The following is a 19,749-nucleotide window of genomic DNA, read 5'->3' as shown; positions in this document are numbered from 1 at the left end:
AGTAGGCCATAAGTTTTGGGTTGTGTTTGAGGTGCTTGAATTTCTATTCAGTGGGGAAGCCAATGACTGGGCTGATACATCAGAGATAATGCAGACTGCATAATTGATGGCTTCCCTGGTTATTAAAAGAAAATAACTAGGTAGAGTATGAAACCAATCCTCCTCGAGGACCACAACATTGTCTCAGTTTTGGACGCTTGAGTGCCTTAACAACCCAGAGAATTATATTGGCTGGAGTCAGGGCTTTTAGCTTTGTCTATTGGTAGGGTCAGCTATGCCAAACAGGTCAAAAGATAGAGTGGTTCACTGGTGCTCCAGGTTCGGGGTCACCTCAGGGCTAACAATCTTGACTGGTAAAACAACACTATCACAGAAACAGCAATGAAGAATCCTTTCACATCTGAGAAGCTAAGGACAGACAGATGGAGAATCTCCACTGCTGCCTTAAATACCAGCACTGTAATGGCCAGTAATCATGTATAAAACCAATAACTTTTTTATTTTTTGTTGCTTCTGATTTCCCAATAGATTAAAATTCATTCCAAAAAAAAAATAAAATTCACATCTTGTTCATTTGGAAGGGGGATATTTCTGTTACATTCAAGATAGCATGTCGCCCTCTGCCTTTGTTCAGAGATAGCTTCATAAGCATGAAGGTGGATGCATTATACTCAAATCTCCAAAACTGATCATGATTTCGCATCTTTTATGTGTCCCTTAGTTTGTTTCTTCTCTTTATCTGCCTTCATTAATCTATCAAACAAATTGATTAATTCATAATCTAATTCCACATTTGAGTGACTGGGTGGAGATAACTCTACCAAAGGAGGTGTAAGGTGCTCCTTCCCTCCACACACCTGCAGGACATCCTTGGCAAGGTGCAGCGCCTGTTTAGCCAATATCCTCCCTCCCCCCCGCAACTGCCCCGAATCAGGGTCACGTGAAGCCATGAGATAACTAATGGGATCCCATGGGATGAACATTCACCACCTCATGTTCTTATGTATTTCTTGGTGCCTCTATAAACTCTGTGTGTGGAATTTTCCCAGAATGTTTCTGAGAAGACTAACTACCTCACATCTACAGATTTTACCAATTATATTTTCAAAAACTTTCAGAAGCTTTTCAAACCTTATTTCTCTTTTTGAAGTCCATGTTGACGCATTTAATCTCACTGGTGTTTTGCAGTTGTTCTGTTATCTCGTCATTGCACTGTTGTGTGCCCGGTGATTATGGATTCCTCGTACAGCTTTTTGTATAATGCTAATATCGTGGTTGCTGTTGGCGATGAAGACTGCCTTTGATCTTAGATTGTTAGCTCAGGCTGCTTTCAATGGTAAAATATATCTCAGGATTTAAATGAAACCAAATTTCGTTTTTGAGCATTTTCCTGAAAATGTAAGCATTTTGGCTGCAGTAGTGTGGATAAGGGGTGATGAGCTGGAAACATCTCCACCAAAGGAGGTGTAAGGTATTCCTTCTGTCTGATAGCCTGCAGGTGTAGCCCCTGCTTAGCCCCCGGATCAGGGTCACGTGAAGCCATAAGAGCAGAGGGTGGATGGTTGTATGAGCAGCTGGTGTAGATCACAAGTCCTGGTTATGTGACCACTGATGCCAGGCAGATAGTCTCTAAAGAGTATTGATAATGGCTGGGGACACCTGTCTAGTACAGACACTGCCCAGAGGGAGGCAATGGCAAACCGTTTCTGTAGAAAAATTTGCCAAAAACAATAACAGTCATGGATAAGACCACGATCACCTATGTTGTACAACACAGCACGTAATGATGGTGATGATGGATTCCACATTATCCGGTCCTCATCTATTCAGAGATGTTTTTTTGCCCTTTACATTCCCCACTTCCCTACACACAACTTAAAAATAACTCGTTTTCTCTCTTTTCCAATTCTAGGACCTTCAATCCAAAACATTAATTCTGTTTCTTTCCACAGGTTCTGTTTGGCTTGTTCAGTATATCCAACATTTTGTGTTTTGATTTCAGAATTCCAGCATCTGCTGTCTTTCTTTTGACTTTATTATTAGTAACAATGTCCTTGTGTCTATATCTTTGAAGCCCAAGATTCTTTTCTCTCTTTCTCTCTCAAAGGAGAGAACAAGAAGACAGCCTTTAAAATGAAGTTGTATTACATTCAAATCATTTGGCAAATTATAGACATGGAAAAATATATGTGCCAAGATAAATAAATTAATTTTATTCAGACAGGTATTTTTGCTTTATAACAAAGTACTAGAGACATAGAAGAGCACAGTGCAGAAACAGACCCTTCAGCCCATTTAATCCAGGCCGAACCATTGAAGCTGCCCACTCCCATTGACCTGCACCAGACCATGGTGCGCCATACCCCTACTATCCATGTATCTATACAAACTTCTCTTAATGTTGAAATCAATCTCGCGTGCACCACTGGTGCTGGTAGCTCATTCCACACTCTCACAACCCTCAAAGTGAAGAAGTTTACGCTCATGTTCCTCTTAATCTTTTCACCTTTCACCCTTTACCCATGACTTCTGGTTGTAGTCCCATCCAACTTCAGTGGAGAAAGCCTGCTTGTATTTACTGTATATATACCCCTCATAATTTGTATATCAAATCCCCTCTCAATCTATGTCCCAAGGAATAAAGTCTTAACCTATTCTATCTTTCTTTCTAACGCAGGTCCTCAAGACCTGGCAATATCATTGTACATTTCCTCGGTACTCTTTCAACTGTATTTACATCTTTCCTGTAGATAGGTGACCAAAACATCACACAATACTTCAAATTGTGCCTCACCAATGCCTTGTACAACTTCAGTATAATGTCCCATCTCCTGTACTCAGTACGCTGATTTATGAAGGCCAGTGTGCTGAAAGTTTTCTTTACAATCCTTATGTTAACTAATTTTGTTGTTTGTATACCTATATATTTATGTTTCATAAATACAACTTATTTGCAATAGAAGTATAGACTATCTTTTCTATACAGTAAATAGCTTAGTTGAAATAGCTTTTAATACTTATAATCAGATGTGGTTTTGTAATCGCTTTGAAAAACAAATGAATCCTCCAGCCTGATGGCACGAATATCGATTTCTCCTTCCGATAGACATATTTCCTTCCCCCTTCCTCGATTCCCCACTCTGACCTTTTACTTCTTCTCACCTGCCTATTACTTCCCCTCCTCATTCACTTTCTCCTCTGGTCCACTCTCTTCTCGTATCAAATTCCTTCTTCTCCAGCGCTTGATCTTTCCCACCCACGGGCTTCACCTATCACTTTCCAGCTCGCCTCTTTCTTTTCCACCCACCTCTTGATTCAAGCATCTTCCCACTTCCTTCTCAGTCCCAAAGAATGCTCTCAGCCCAAGATGTCAACTATTTACCCTTTTCCATAGGTGCTGCCTGACCTGCTGAGTTCCTCCAGCATTTTGTGCGTGTAACTATGAATCCATATTTTTGTAATTATGAATGAACATTCTTGTAGCTAAGCATCGAGGATTCCTGTGAAGATACTCCGAGACATCTTGTGTATTGCACAGTATCACTTTAATGTAGTTATACAGTTTTGCAGAATAATTTGTTTCATAATATGCAAGAAAAGCATTTGAGTCTTACATATATATTGCCTTATATCTGAACCTTTCTACAATTACCTTGACCTTTCCATAGGTATTATCATCTATTTCACATTGTCATTCATGATAACTTGTAAATTATATCATGGAGTAGGTAGTATCGAATGCAAATCCCCCCCCCCCCGAAGAGTTTTTACAAGTTTTTAAAATTTAATATTCTCATAACCTCTGCAGCAGGCACTTGTTAAGTTAGTTGACACTCTTCGAATTCCTGTCAGACCTGATTCTCAATTTATATTTGAAAGTTTAATGTCAATAAGAAACTATACTTGCAGTGTGAATCACCATTAAATATTCAATGTAGGGACTGCGAAGAAGAAAATTTCTAATACTAAGCTCTTTAGAGGGCTTTCTTCCATACTGAGAGCATATCCAGAGCCCTCAACTAAACAGGATATTTAATGTCTCCGTAGATATAAGCAAAATGGTGTAAACAGTCTAGTCGTGGGGTGGAGATATGTCTCTAACAAAGGAGGTGTAAGGTTCTCCTTTTCTCTGCCAGCCTGCAGACTACCTTTGAGCAAGGTGTAGCACCTGCTTTACCCACCTCGAATCCGGGTCACGTGAAGCCATGGGAGCAGGCGGTGGATGGTCGTATGAGCAGCTGGTGCATATCACAAGTCCTGGTTATGTAACCACTGACATCCAGGCAGACAGTCTCTGAAGAGTATTAATAATGCTTGGGGTCACTCATCTGGTAAAGACACTGCCCAGAAGGCAATGGTAAGCCTCTACTGTAAAAAAATTTGCTAAGAACATTCATGATTAGATCATACAATATGACTCGTAATGAATGAACAAATACCAGCTACGATCTGAGTCATATTTTGTTACTTTGGCATTTGAATTATACTCTATCAGGGCAACTTTATCCTTTCTACAGAGTCTCAATCAGCATCCATATGGAGTTATATTAGATATTAGCTCTAGGTTTATACTCTTCTGATTTAAAATAGTTGCAAAGCTGAAAATGTATTACATTCCATCTAGTAATTCATTCATGGTCATTCATGCTAAATATGTTATATAGTAATGTCAGCATCATGTACTCAGTGCATAAATTACCATCATCATTATGAGCCTTGTCATACGACATGAGTGATCATGGTCTTTCCATGACCATGATTGTTCTTGGCAAATATTTCTACAGAAATGGTTTGCCATTGCCTTCTTCTGGGTAGTGTCTTTACAAAGCAACTCACACAAGATGCTGGCGGAACTCAGCAGTTCAGGCAGCATCACTGGAAAAGACTAAACAGTCGACGTTTCGCACCGAGGCTTATTCAGGACTCTTCTCCATAGATGCTGCCTGACCAGCTGAGTTCCTTCAGCATTTTGTGTGTGTTGCTCTGCATTTCCAGTATCTGCAGATTGATTTGTATTAGTGTCTTTACAAGACGGGTGACCCCAGCCATTATCAATACTCCTCAGCAATTGTCTGCCTGGTGTCAGTAGTCACATAACCAGGACTTGTGATATGCGCCAGCTGCTCATATGACCACCCACCACCTGCTCCCAGGGTCTCATGTGACCGTGATCAGTGTGAACACCTTGCCTAAGGGTGAGCTGGAGGCTAGTGCAGGGAATGAGCGCCTTACATCTCCTTCGGTAGAGACGTATCACCAACCCCAAGACACAAAGTCCATTCCATTGAAATCAACATGCTTGGGAATGGACTTCCAGGTTGCAACTCAAATGTTCTCCAAATTATATACAGCAGGCAAAATATGTTATAAACTTCCATATTTTCTAATAAATTATTATTCCACAATTTGAAAACAATATAGTGAAGCCGCAGTATTATTCGACATCATTTAATCTAAATCTGCGTTCAGTTGTTGAATATTTAATATTTCAATGGTTCAATTTAATCAGAGAATGTATACGGTATACAGCCTGAAATTCTTGCTCTTCACAGACATCCATGAAACAGAGAAAAAACTGCGACGAATGAATGACAGAAAAATGTTAGAACCCTAAAGCCCCCCTCACCCACACACACACGCAACAGCAAAAGCACCAACCCTCCCCCTTCTCCTCCCCCAGCAAAAGCATCAACCCCACCCACCATGCAAGCTATAGCAAAGTAGTATTTGAATAATATTGTAAATATATTGTTTGAGTGAGCATTCTCGTTCATTTAAATAATTCATTATGGGCTATATGTAAAAATACGTGAATTGCATACATCATCACGCTACCATGTGATATCGCGCAGTTCACTTAAAGTAAACCTGACGTTAGACCCACATTTTAGACTCCCATGTCTTCCTTTGAATTAACTTAATGTTTTGAAGTTACAAAACCTTAACAGTTGTGTTTGATCCTTTACAACTTGATGAATTTATTCATCATCTTAGGAAGAATAAATATATATTAGGTATATGTTTCAGCTTAACAAATGACAAAAATAGGCATTCTTAGCTTTGGAAACATTAATTGGTGCATTTGGACAAATGAGAAAAACATATTGCTTCAGCCCGCAATAAAAAGTTAAGGCAAAGATTCAACACTAATTTGAGTAATTCAGTTTGAGGATTTTACTTCATATTGATTTCTTTTTCCTTTATGATTTTGTGCTGTGTTGGGTAACTATTCTGCAAGCAATTGTCAATACAGTGGATTCTGTTTAATTGGGCCATCGGTTAATCAGAGCAGTTGCTTATTTGGGACACGTCTTAAAGCACAAAAACTGAATTAAGAAAGTAGGTGGGATTCCCTTTGTTTATTTGGGACACAGTGTTACTTAATTGGGACAGAAGATTGCTGCCAAACAGTTTCTAACTAATGTCAGTCACATGCATTTGCCTGGCCATTAGACACTGCACTGTATTTAGAGTGATCAGTTTTTAAATAGCTTCAGTTCAAAAAAACAGTGATTTTTGTCATTGATAGTTAGTGAGAAATAAGTAGTAAGACAATTCTGAACTGCTTTGTTCACTATGGTTTCAAACATTTAGGCTTGGAGATGCCAGGGAGTGAACATGAAATGGTTTCACTTCTTTAACGAGTTAGGAATTGTGAAGGTATCGACAATCATCTTGAATGTAACAATGAAAAGGAAAGTTGGAGGACGCAATCATTACATGAGTGTCTGCACTGATTTTGTTCATTTACAGTCAATCAAAACTAGATGGCAGGTGAATTCCTCTGTCAATAACTATTAGCAACTAATACAGTTTTATAGCACTGTAGAGATATTGGTACTGTTTTAATTTGTTCTGTATTTTATTGAAACACATAAATTGTTACTCAGCTACATGGTAGCTTGTCTTTTTGATTCCTTTTAACCACTTCTATGAAACTTCTGCTAATTGGGGCAGCCAGTTAACTGGGCCAAAATGTACTGGTCTCTTTTGTGTCCTAATTAATTGGAATCCACTGTAATTGCAAGTCTTGTTTTAGAACATATGGCAGTTTAATGGATTGTCAAAATGACATATATAATTGCTTTTCAACGATCAATTTTTTTAAATGAAACATTATTTTCTTGATGTGAATTGTTTTTTTCTCTCCATAGATGTTGATTGACCTGCTGAGTTCCTCCAGGATTTTGTGAGTGTTCCTGAAGTTTTCCAGCATCTGCAGAATCTCTTGTGTTTATTATTCTACTGGAATGTTGTCCTATTACCATAATCCAGTTAGTTAGTGCTCAGGGTAAGAAGACCTGAGTTAGAATGAGTCAGGGTGCCACGGTAGCACAAGGGTTAGCATGATGTTATTACAGCTCAGGGTGTTCTGGAGTTCAGAGTTTAATTCCGGTCCTGTTCTGTAAGGAACTCTGTACGTACTCCTGGTGGAATGCGTGGGTTTCCTGCAGGTGCTCCAGTTTCAGTCCAAAGCCATACTGGTTAGTAGGTTAATTGGTCACTGTAAATTTCCTGTGATTAGGTTAGGGTTAATAAGCCTTGTGGGGTTGCCAGGGTGGCCCAGTTCAAAGGGCTGGAGGGACCTATTCCATGCTATATTGCTAAATAAATAACATTTATTATACCATTTTGGTATTAAATCATTAAGGTCCAGGTATTTAAATAGACATTGGTGAACACATTAATGAGAAGGAATTAAATCTGCAAAGATTATCACCATATACATTACATTTATTAATCACTTATTCTCCTCTACAAACATAGTTAGCGGTTGATCCACGGCTGTGGTTACTGTGGTTTGGAGGTTTGCACACCTCAATTACCTGGAGAGCTATCTATGTTGACAGGAGTCAGGGCTTTATACTTTGGGTCCTGGTAGGGTCACCCGTTGGAAGCCAGAATAAGAGTGGTCCACAGCTCCTCCAGGTTCAGGAGTTCAGCTCAGCTAACAACCCAAACTGGTAAAACAAAATTGTTACAGAAACAGCAATGAAGAATCCTTCTACATCTGAGTGCAACGGTATTCCAGAATCTTGCACGACTGACAGTAGTGAAAACTGAGAGGAAACTATTGGCACATTGGAGGAAGCCCTGAACACCACCAGCGATGGAGGACCTTCACTACTGTCCTAAATGCCCATGGCATAATGGGCAGTATAGAGTTAGTAACTGTCTTCAATGTTAATATTATTTGTGGGAAAAAATTAAACCAGACTAATAATTATGTATTATGAAGATATAGAAAAAACACAGCATGCAGCTTTATATTCTTGCTTGGCTGCTTGGTAGTCGGGTCTAGACAGCACCACATTCACGCCGCTCTACGCTCATCCGAGGGCTCCAGCCTGCTGACGGACAAGGAAGCCATCACGAGGTGATGAACAGAGCACTATGAGAGCCTTTTTGGGGATAATCATCAAGTAACAGAAGCATTCATTGAAATGATCCCCCAGCATGAAGTCAGGCTTCAGCTTAATGGCCCGCCTGGACCATCACAGTCACTATTTCCAAGCTAAAATGCCATAAAGCCCCAGGGATTGATGGGATCCCAGCAGAAGCATACAAAATAGTCAGAGACATTCTCCTGAGGTAACTCACAAACCTGCTCCCACTCTGTTGGGAAGAAGGTTCTGTCCCAAATGACCTATGCGATGCTGTAGTGGTCTTCCTGTACAAGAACAAAGGGTAGAAATCAGATTGCTCAAACTACAGAGGTGTTACCCTGCTGTCCACCACCGGGAATGTCCTCGTCGGAATTCTCTTGGTCAGAGTCATCCCTACCATTGTCGAAAGCAACCTCACAAAGAGGCAGCATGGGTTCAGAGTGAACAGAAGCACATCCGACGTGATCTTCATCCTGCACCAGATACAGGAGAAGTGACATGAATAGAACAGAACATGGGACTGTACGCAACATTCATTGAGCTGACCAGGGCCTTTGATACAGTCAGCCACGATCGTCTCTGGAGAATTCTGTCAACGCTCAGCTGTCCCCCGAAATTCCTCACCATCCTGAAGCAGCTCCATGAAGGCCAAAGCAGTCAGGTTAAACACATCGGCAACCTGTCTGACCCATTCCCCATCAGTACCAGTATGAAACAAGGCTGTGTTTTGGCATCAACGCTCTTTGCCATCTTTTTCAGCGTGGTGCTACGGGAAGCTAAAGAGACCACCACAGAAAGCATCGACTTTTGGCTCTGCACTGACAGAAATATCTTCAACCTCTGCCGTCTTCTCACCAAACAAAAACCATGCAAGAGCCCATTCTCGAGCTACTATAAGCGGACGACAGTGCTCTTCTCACGCACACAGAGGACACACTACAGACTGCAGTCACTCAGTTCACCAAAGCTGCAAGGACTTTCAGGTTAAAAGTCAGTCTGAAGAAAACAATGATCCTTCAACAGAGTGCCCTCGTGACATTTACAACCCACCTTGGATCACCATTGATGACCACTCTCTCTCCACGGTTGAGCAGTTCACCTACCTGGGCAGCGACATCTCCAATGACACTATGTAGGAATGGACATTGAGAATCGACTCACCAGAGCCAGTAGTCCCTTCAGATGCTTGAGAAACATGTGGAAGAACCAGCTGCTGCATCTGTCCACAAAAACCCAGGTGTACAGGCCTGCCATTGTCGCAATACTGCTATATGGCTCCAAAACCTGGCTCTTGTACCGCAAGCAAATCATGTCTCTGCTCCATCATGGGTATCAGCTGGCTGGATTGTGTCTCCAACAATGAGGTCCTGGAGAAGGCTCAACTTCCCAAGCATTGAAGCCACTTTGATGCTCAATCAGCTACGCTGGTCAGGCCACATGTCTCACATGGACAACTCCAGGTTACTGAAAGCAGTACTCTACGGAGGCCTGCAACGGACCATGGCCCTCCATATCCCTACTATCCAAACTTCTCTTAAATGTTGAAATCAATCTCGCGTGCACCACTGGTGCTGGCAGCTTATTCCACACTCTCACAACCCTCAAAGTGAAGAAGTTTACGCTCATGTTCCTCTTAAACTTTTCACCTTTCACCCTTTACCCATGACTTCTGGTTGTAGTCCTATCCAACTTCAGTGGAGAAAGCCTGCTTGTATTTACCATATCTATACCCCTCATAATTTGTATATCAAATCCCCTCTCAATCTATGTCCCAAGGAATAAAGTCTTAACCTATTCTATCTTTCTTTCTAACTCAGGTCCTCAAGACCTGGCAATATCATTGTACATTTCCTTGGTACTCTTTCAACTGTATTTACATCTTTCCTGTAGATAGGTGACCAAAACATCACACAAAACTTCAAATTGTGCCTCACCAATGCCTTGTATAACTTCAGTATAATGTCCCATCTCCTGTACTCAGTACGTTGATTTATGAAGGCCAGTGTGCTGAAAGTTTTCTTTACAATCCTTATGTTAACTAATTTTGTTGTTTGTATACCTATATATTTATGTTTCATAAATTCAACTTATTTGCAATAGAAGTATAGACTATCTTTTCTATACAGTAAATAGCTTAGTTGAAATAGCTTTTAATACTTATAATCAGATGTGGTTTTGTAATCGCTTTGAAAAACAAATGAATCCTCCAGCCTGATGGCACGAATATCGATTTCTCCTTCCGATTGACATATTTCCTTCCCCCTTCCTCGATTCCCCACTCTGACCTTTTACTTCTTCTCACCTGCCTATTACTTCCCCTCCTCATTCACTTTCTCCTCTGGTCTACTCTCTTCTCGTATCAAATTCCTTCTTCTCCAGCGCTTGATCTTTCCCACCCACGGGCTTCACCTATCACTTTCCAGCTCGCCTCTTTCTTTTCCACCCACCTCTTGATTCAAGCATCTTCCCACTTCCTTCTCAGTCCCAAAGAAGGGTCTCAGCCCAAGACATCAACTATTTACCCTTTTCCATAGGTGCTGCCTGACCTGCTGAGTTCCTCCAGCATTTTGTGTGTGTAACAATGAATCCATATTTTTGTAATTATGAATGAACATTCTTGTAGCTAAGCATCGAGGATTCCTGTGAAGATACTCCGAGACATCTTGTGTATTGCACAGTATCACTTTAATGTAGTTATACAGTTTTGCAGAATAATTTGTTTCATAATATGCAAGAAAAGCATTTGAGTCTTACGTATATATTGCCTTATATCTGAACCTTTCTACAATTACCTTGACCTTTCCATAGGTATTATCATCTATTTCACATTGTCATTCATGATAACTTGTAAATTACATCATGGAGTAGGTAGTATCGAATGTAAATTCCCCCCCCCCCAAAGAGTTTTTACAAGTTTTTAAAATTTAATATTCTCATAACCTCTGCAGCAGGCACTTGTTAAGTTAGTTGACACTCTTCGAATTCCTGTCAGACCTGATTCTCAATTTATATTTGAAAGTTTAATGTCAAAAAGAAACTAAACTCGCAGTGTGAAGTACCATTCAATGTAGGGACTGCGAAGAAGAAAATTTCTGATACTAAGCTCTTTGGAGGGCTTTCTTCCATACTGAGAGCATATCTCTCAGATGGGGTGGAGATATGTCTCTAACAAAGGAGGTGTAAGGTTCTCCTTTTCTCTGCCAGCCTGCAGACTACCTTTGGGCGACGTGTAGCTCCTGCTTTACCCACCCCGAATCCGGGTCACGTGAAGCCATGGAAACAGGTGGTGGATGGTTGTATGAGCAGCTGGTGCATATCACATGTAACACACACAAAATGCTGGTGGAACGCAGCAGGCCAGGCAGCATCTATAGGAAGAAGCACGGTCGATGTTTCGGGCTGAGATCCTTCGTCAGGACTTGGCCCAAAACGTCGACAGTGCTTCTCCCTATAGATGCTGCCTGGCCTGCTGTGTTCCACCAGCATTTTGTGTGTGTTGCTTGAATTTACAGCATCTGCAGATTTCCTGGTGTTTACATATCACAAGTCCCGGTTATGGAACCACTGACATCCAGGCAGACAATCTCTGAAGAGTATTGATAATGCTTGGGGTCACGTGTCTGGTAAAGACACTGCCCAGAAGGCAATGGTAAGCCACTTCTGTAGAAAAATTTGCTAAGAACATCATAAAGGACTCCTCCCATCCTGCGCACGGACTGTTTGATCTGCTTCCGTCTGGTAGGTGCTTCAGATCCCTCCAGACTAAGACTAATAGGCACTGGAGAAGTTTTTTCCCTACTGCGGTCACTTTGCTGAACAGTTAACTGCCGGTTAACTGTCGGCTAACTATTACTTGGATTGCACTACCTGTATGTATAATCTATATTTTCATTTATATTTATCATTATTATTGTTATGAGCAGAGAGACAACATCTGCCGGAAGTAAATTCCTTGTATGTGCATAGGTACTTGGCGATTAAAGTCTGGTTCTGATTCTGATACAACATAACACGTAATGAATAAACAAATACCAGCTATGATCTGGTCATATTTTGTTACTTTGGCATTTGAATTATACTCTATCAGGGCAACTTTATCCTTTCTACAGAGTCTCATTCAGCATCCATATGGAGTTATATTAGATATTAGCTCTAGGTTTATACTCTTCTGATTTAAAATAGTTGCAAAGCTGAAAATGTATTACATTCCATCTAGAAATTCATTCATGGTCATTCATGCTAAATATGTTATATAGTAATGTCAGCATCATGTACTCAGTGCATAAATTACCATCATCATTATGAGCCTTGTCATACGACATGGGTGATCATGGTCTTTCCATGACCATGATTGTTCTTGGCAAATATTTCTACAGAAGTGGTTTGCCATTGTGCATTGTGCAGGAAGGCACAGAGTCGAATGTACTTCCTAAGAAGGTTGGCGTCATTCAATGTCTGTAGTGAGATGCTGAAGATGTTCTATAGGTCAGTTGTGGAGAGCACCCTCTTCTTTGTGGTGGCGTGTTGGGGAGGAAGCATTAAGAAGAGGGACGCCTCACGTCTTAATAAGCTGGTAAGGAAGGCGGGCTCTGTCGTGGGCAAAGTACTGGAGAGTTTAACATCAGTAGCTGAGCAAAGGGCGCTGAGTAGGCTACGGTCAATTATGGATAACTCTGAACATCCTCTACATAGCACCATCCAGAGACAGAGAAGCAGTTTCAGTGACAGGTTACTATCGATGCAATGCTCCTCAGACAGGATGAAGAGGTCAATACTCCCCAATGCCATTAGGCTTTACAATTCTACCGCCAGGACTTAAGAACTTTTTTAAAAGCTATTATTAATGCTTTTTGAGACGGTGATTTAGATGCATATCATATTTTTTTACTGAGTTAAGTATTGTATGTAATTAGTTTTGCTACAACAAGTGTATGGGACATTGGAAAAAAAGTTGAATTTCCCCATGGGGATGAATAAATATCTATTGCCTTCTTCTGGGTAGTGTCTTTACAAAACAACACACACAAGATGCTGGCGGAACTCAGCAGCTCAGGCAGCATCACTGGAAAAGAGTAAACAGTCGACGTTTCGCACCGAGGCTTATTCAGGACTCTTCTCCATAGATGCTGCCTGACCAGCTGAGTTCCTTCAGCATTTTGTGTGTGTTGCTCTGCATTTCCAGTATCTGCAGATTGATTTGTATTAGTGTCTTTACAAGACGGGTGACCCCAGCCATTATCAATACTCCTCAGCAATTGTCTGCCTGGTGACAGTAGTCACATAACCAGGACTTGTGATATGTGCCAGCTGCTCATATGACCACCCACCACCTGCTCCCAGGGTCTCATGTGACCGTGATCAGGGCGAGCTGGAGGCTAGTAAAAGGTTATTCAGTCATCTGATAAAGATACTGAAGGTAACAGGAAGAAAATGTCTATGTTGGAAGAAAGTCCACAGAAAGCTCACTTGTAAACCAATAATGCAAATACACAATTACACAGAATGTGAAGGTAAGGGTCGGCCGATTCTGCTCGCTCTTCTGTGACATTTACTCCTCTCTCTGCGGTGCTGAGGCTGTGAGATTGCTCCGGCTGGTCTGGGTTCCACATCTGTGAGCTTGATGGTGCTTTTCCCCGCGGTATGATAAACTGAGGCTGAGGCTGTGGGCCTACTCCGGCTGCTCCAGGATTTGGGCCTATGGACTCAATTTCATTCTGAATTCTGTTGCTTGCTTTTATTGTTTGTGTGATTTGTGATTTTTTTCTCTTATTTGGTGTTGGTCTCTTTTTTTAATTGGGTTTTGGGTTTCTTGTTTTCTGGCTGCCTGTAAGCAGGTGATTCTCAAAGTTGTATAATTTATACATACTTTGATAATAAGTGTACTTTGAACATTGAACTTTGAATTTCTATAATTATTGCATATTCTTATTTGCCAAATACATTTTGAGAAAAATGTATTTGTATTGTTTGGTTTGTTATCCATGTGTTTATGAACTGATTAACTCTTTCCATATTGAGCAAAAGTTTTATATTACATACATAGATAGATAACTATTATTCTATAGATTACTATTTTATAGGTTATAATTCTAAAGATTTATTGAGTATGCCCACAAAAAACGAATCTCAGGACACATATGTACTTTGATAATAAATTTACTTTGATCTTCTGAACTTTGCACCCTAAATGTAATACTAAAATACCAATAATAAAAGCTGAGCATCATCTAAATTTTTGGCGATTCTATTTAAGTAATAGAGCCATAGAAAAGTACAGCACAGAAACAGGCCCTTTGGCCCATCTACATGCTGAAACCTTTTAACTTCACTTAAATTCTGAAATTGAGCTTGGCAGCTCTTTCTCTGAATAAAGAAGTTTCCCCTCATGAACCCCTTAAACTTATTACCCTTCACCCTTTGTTAATTAAGTGTATTCTACATGAATAAATTATACCAAATTCGATCGATTCCTTTTACAATAATTATGCATGGACTGTGCCCAAGTTGCCTAACGTTTTCATCTCCTCATTTAGGGAGGGTTAGAGGTGCATTGGAAGCAGTTCAGAGAAGGCTTTCAAATACTTGGTATATTGTCCTTAGAAAATGGTTCCTCCGGTTGGCCCTACCAAATATTGAAAGGCTTAGATAGAATGGATATGCAGAGTATGTTTCAATTAGTGGGAGAGTCTAGGACCAGAGGGCACCGTTTTGAATACAAGGATGTTCCCTTAGAAAAGAGATGAGAAGGAATTAATTTTGATAGGGGGTGGTGAATCTGTGAAATTCATTGCCACAGTCAGTTGTGGAGACCAAGTCATTGAGTATATTTAATGTGGAGGTTGATAGGTTCTAGGTTAATAAGGTAATGGGGAAAAGGCAGGAGAATGGAGTTGAGAGGGATAATAAATCAGCCATTATTGAATGGCAGAGCTGAGTCAATGGGTTGAATATTTTATTTCTCCTATGGTCTTAAGGTGCTAATCACTAGAGTTTAGAAGAATGAGAGATAACCTTTTGAAACATGATGCAACTTGATATTTCAGGTGCTGAGTGATGATTTCCTTCATGGGAGAAGGATGTGTGGTGTGAACTGAAGTTTCAAAGGTGGCAAAGTCCGGGCTGGAGAGTGGGGAATGAGCTGATGTGTGACCACAAACAATAGAAAATCGGCAGATGCTGGAAATCCGAGCAACACACACAAAATGCTGGAGGAGCTCAGCAGATCGGCCAGCGTCTATGGAAATGAAGAAACACATTTTGAAGCAGCAGGACATGGGTCCCAGTCCAAGAGCAGGGAATGATCCAAGGTTTGGATGATTTAAGCATCAGGCCAGATTAAAAAGTTCAGGGTGTCAGGGCCAGAGGCAAGGGATGGGCTGGTTCAGCTTGCTGCTCTGTGAGGTTTACTCATCCCTGCATTGAACTTTAGCTTGCTGCTCTATGAGATTTACTCATCTCTGCACTGAACTGAGGCCGAGGCCTGCAACTAACAGGCTTCAGAATCAGCTGCTGTGATTTCCTATTCATTGTCATTATTTTCAGTTCTGAATACCATTTACTTTATATTGTTTGCACAATTTGTTTCTTCTTCTCTGCAGATTTGGGGTTTGACAGTCTTCTTTTGTTTTAATAGGTTCAATTGGATTTCTTTGTTTTATGGCTGCCTGCAAGGAAACAAATCTCAAGGTAATACAAAGTATACATACTTTGATAATAAATGTACTTTGAACTTTGAATTAGAACTAGCAGGCATAGCTTTAGAATAAGGAGCTGGCTATTTAAAAACTGGAATGAAGCAGAATTTATCAGAGGATCATTAATCTTTGGAAATCTTTATGTCAGACAGCTGTCAAGACTAAATCATTCATAATGTTCAAGTCTGAGACGTAGTTTTGATCTATAGGGGCGTTATGGTCCATGAGGAAACATGACGGAACATGGAGCAGAGGCCAAAAGAGGATTAGTCATGATTTTATTGAACACAGAGCAAACATGAATGACCGAAGTGCTTATTCCTGTTGTTGTTATTGATGTGTTTACCTTAACACCCTGTAGTCATTTAATATTTAAGCAATGTTTTCAAGTTCCTTGGTGTCAATATCTTTGAAGACCTAACCTGGACCCAACATACTGATGCAGCTACAAAGAAGGTACGACAGCTGCTATATTTTATTGGGAGTTTGAGGAGATTTGGTATGTCACTGTCTGGTATGGGGGAAGGGGTGATATACTGCACAGGATCTAAATAAGCTGCAGAAAGTTGTAAACTTTGTCAGATCTTTCATGGGAACTAAACTCCCCAGCATCCAGGACATTCTCAAGGAGCGATGCCTCAGAAAGGTGGCATACATCATTAAGGACGCTCATCATAAGGACATGCCCTCTTCTCCTTGCTAGTGCTACCATCAGGGAGGAGATACAGAAGCCTGAAGATACACACTCAGCAATTCAGGAACAGCTTTTTCTCCACCGCCATCCAATTTCTGAATGGACATTGAATCCATGAACACTACCTCACTACTTTTTTTTAATTACCTTTTTTGCACTACTTATTTAATTTAACTATTTAATACATACAGTATATATACTTACTGTAATTCACATTTTTCCTTTATTATCATATATTGCATTGTACTGTTGCCACAAGGTCAAGACATTTCACAACATATGCTGGTGGTATTAAATCTGATTGTGACTCTGATGTTCTAGTCTTCTCTTCTTACAAATGTGAATAACCTCAATTTTCATACATTGTACTCCATCAGCCAAACGTCTGCCCATGCCCGTTTGGGGATTTTTTGTGTCCTCCTCATGCCTTGCTCTCGTTCCTGTCCATATCATCAGCAAATGTAACCTCAGGAATTTCAGGTTCCATCATCTAACAATTTATTTATTGACTGATTGTAACTGAGATGTCAGCGCTATCCCAAAAGTTAAGACTTACCAACCTGAATATGCCCCAAATATTCCAATATTGTTCTCAGCTAATTAGCGAGGTGCTGTTACAGCTCGGGTCGTCAGAGTTCAGAGTTCGATTCTGACACCACCTGTAAGGAGTTTGTATGTCCTCCTCAGGGAATGCGTGGGTTTCCTCCAGAAGCTCTGATTTCTTCCCAGATTCCTCCAACGACGTACTGGTTAGTGGGTTAATTGGTCATTGTAAATTGCCCCTTGACTAGGCCTGGGTTCAATCGGGGGTTCCTGGGCAATACAGCTCAAAGGGCCTTTTCTGCACTGTAACTACAAGTAAATAAATACAATCCAATACACTGCAGCTGCTGGCTCCTTCTATTCACCCTGCTTGTACATATTTAAGGAATTCTACTATATCTGTTTAAATAATTTCCTTCTCTTTGTTCATCCTGCTTAATTTTATCCTAACTTTCTCATTTTTTTTCTTTGTCATGCATTCTTGCATTTTTCCAATTATGAATCAACTTGATGTCCATCATTCCCGTTTGGCTAATTTACTGAAAATTTATCTGTTGCTCTGAGCATGAAATCCTATTTAAAATCATGGGAATCTTTCAAGAAGATCATAGCAATCTTCTCCTTTAATGTGTTGTACCCCAAACAACAGAGAGATGTGACCACCAGCTTTTGATGTTTTCGACAATCACCAAAAAAATTGACTTCAGCCAACCCAAATGTAAGCACAACTGCAGTTCTTAAGAACTGCATACACTGTGTGGTAGGGCTTCGATACCTTGATATTACAGGCATCTGTTACTTGAGAATTACTGTCTCAGTTCAACATTAAGGCCTGACAAAACATGGATGCTTTGCACTTTCCAAATCTCAGGAAACACTCTTCAGTGATAAAACTCATCTCCACCTTCAATGCACTAACACAGCCATAAGTTAGTTGAGGGAAAGGAATACTGGAAGCTGAGGGCCTCAAACCTGGCACAAACTTATTGTGCACCAGGCAACAATGATCTATATTTCTTGTGTCTTCAGAGACCAGGACTGCTTATAGCAGGCATTTCAAGGCACTGGAAAGATTTGCTACCTCTGTAATATCATTCAAATTCACTACAAGAATAAACAAAATCAGTCTCCTCTCAACACACACAAAATGCTGGTGGAACACCTTGGCGATGTTCAAGTCCACTGAATAAACCATGCAACATACCGGAACTTACTTACTGCTGGTGTTTAGGACAGCAATGAAGATCCTCCATGACCATCTGTCTTGCCTATCTTCTCTATTGTGCCCCAGATGAGGTTCATTGTCCTAATTTCTGCCTCTGTGGTACAATGCTAAGTTGCCTTTGGTCTCCTGTGTTTCCTCTGCCCTTCAGAGATCCAATGACATGCTGTTTGATGTTAAAGTTGGCCTCCCTTCTCATCACATGCCCAATCCATCTCATGGATGTTTCTTCATGATGATTGTAGCCATGTCCTCTCGATGACTCTGACGGAGAGAGGCGTGGTTGGAGATCTTGCTTGGCCAAAAAATCTACAGGATCTTCCAGAGGCTTGTGGTGCAGAATGACGACAGCTTGGCAAGATCTCATCTGTCATGCGGCAGCATTCTGACCTGTATAAGAGTATGGACAGAACACAGTTCCGGTACAGCTTCACCTTCGTGTTGTCACTGTATTTGGTTGATCTCCATACCTAAAACATATACATTGTTCTGAACTCTGTCCCAGTGTGATACTACAAGGCAGACAAAGAAAAATATACAAGGAAGTGCTCAGAGCATCCTTGGAAAAAATGCAACACCTCCATTAACTTGGAAGTCCAGACCCATGACATTCAAATTGGAGAAGAAACACTTGGGATGATATTGAGAACTTTGAGAGAAAGGTCTCCTTTCAATAAAGAGTGATCTGTGTATAGCACTACCTCTGTTAATTGATGTTCAAGAAGCCACTGAAAGAAACTTAGAGAAACTAAATTGGTGTGAAGTTTTTGTCAGTTTAGGGAAATAAAACCAAGCATAAGGAACAGGTAGGTCAAGTCAAGTCAAGTCACTTTTTATTGTCATTTCGACTATAGCTGCTGGTACAGTACACAGTAAAAACGAGACAACATTTTTCAGGACCATAGTGTTACATGACACAGTACAAAAACTAGACTGAACTACATGAAAATAACACAGAAAAAAACAACTACACTGGACTACAGACCTACCCAGGAATGCATAATGGTGAGGAAAATATAATTTCCTCACCATGATATATTTACTTTGAGGTTTGTTTGGAAATCATTTAATGCAGTGGAAAAAATATTTGAGGGAACAGGTGAAATGGATACTCATGGAAACACGGGTCAGCTTTACGCAGACATGGTTCCACTGTTCACCATGGAACAAGGCCAAAGAGAATGTAAGGACACCTTGAATTCATCCATG

The sequence above is a fragment of the Hemitrygon akajei genome, chromosome 5 (assembly GCF_048418815.1).
Source record: "Hemitrygon akajei chromosome 5, sHemAka1.3, whole genome shotgun sequence".
Classification (NCBI taxonomy): domain Eukaryota; kingdom Metazoa; phylum Chordata; class Chondrichthyes; order Myliobatiformes; family Dasyatidae; genus Hemitrygon; species Hemitrygon akajei.
Note: the sequence above shows the minus strand (reverse complement) of the source record.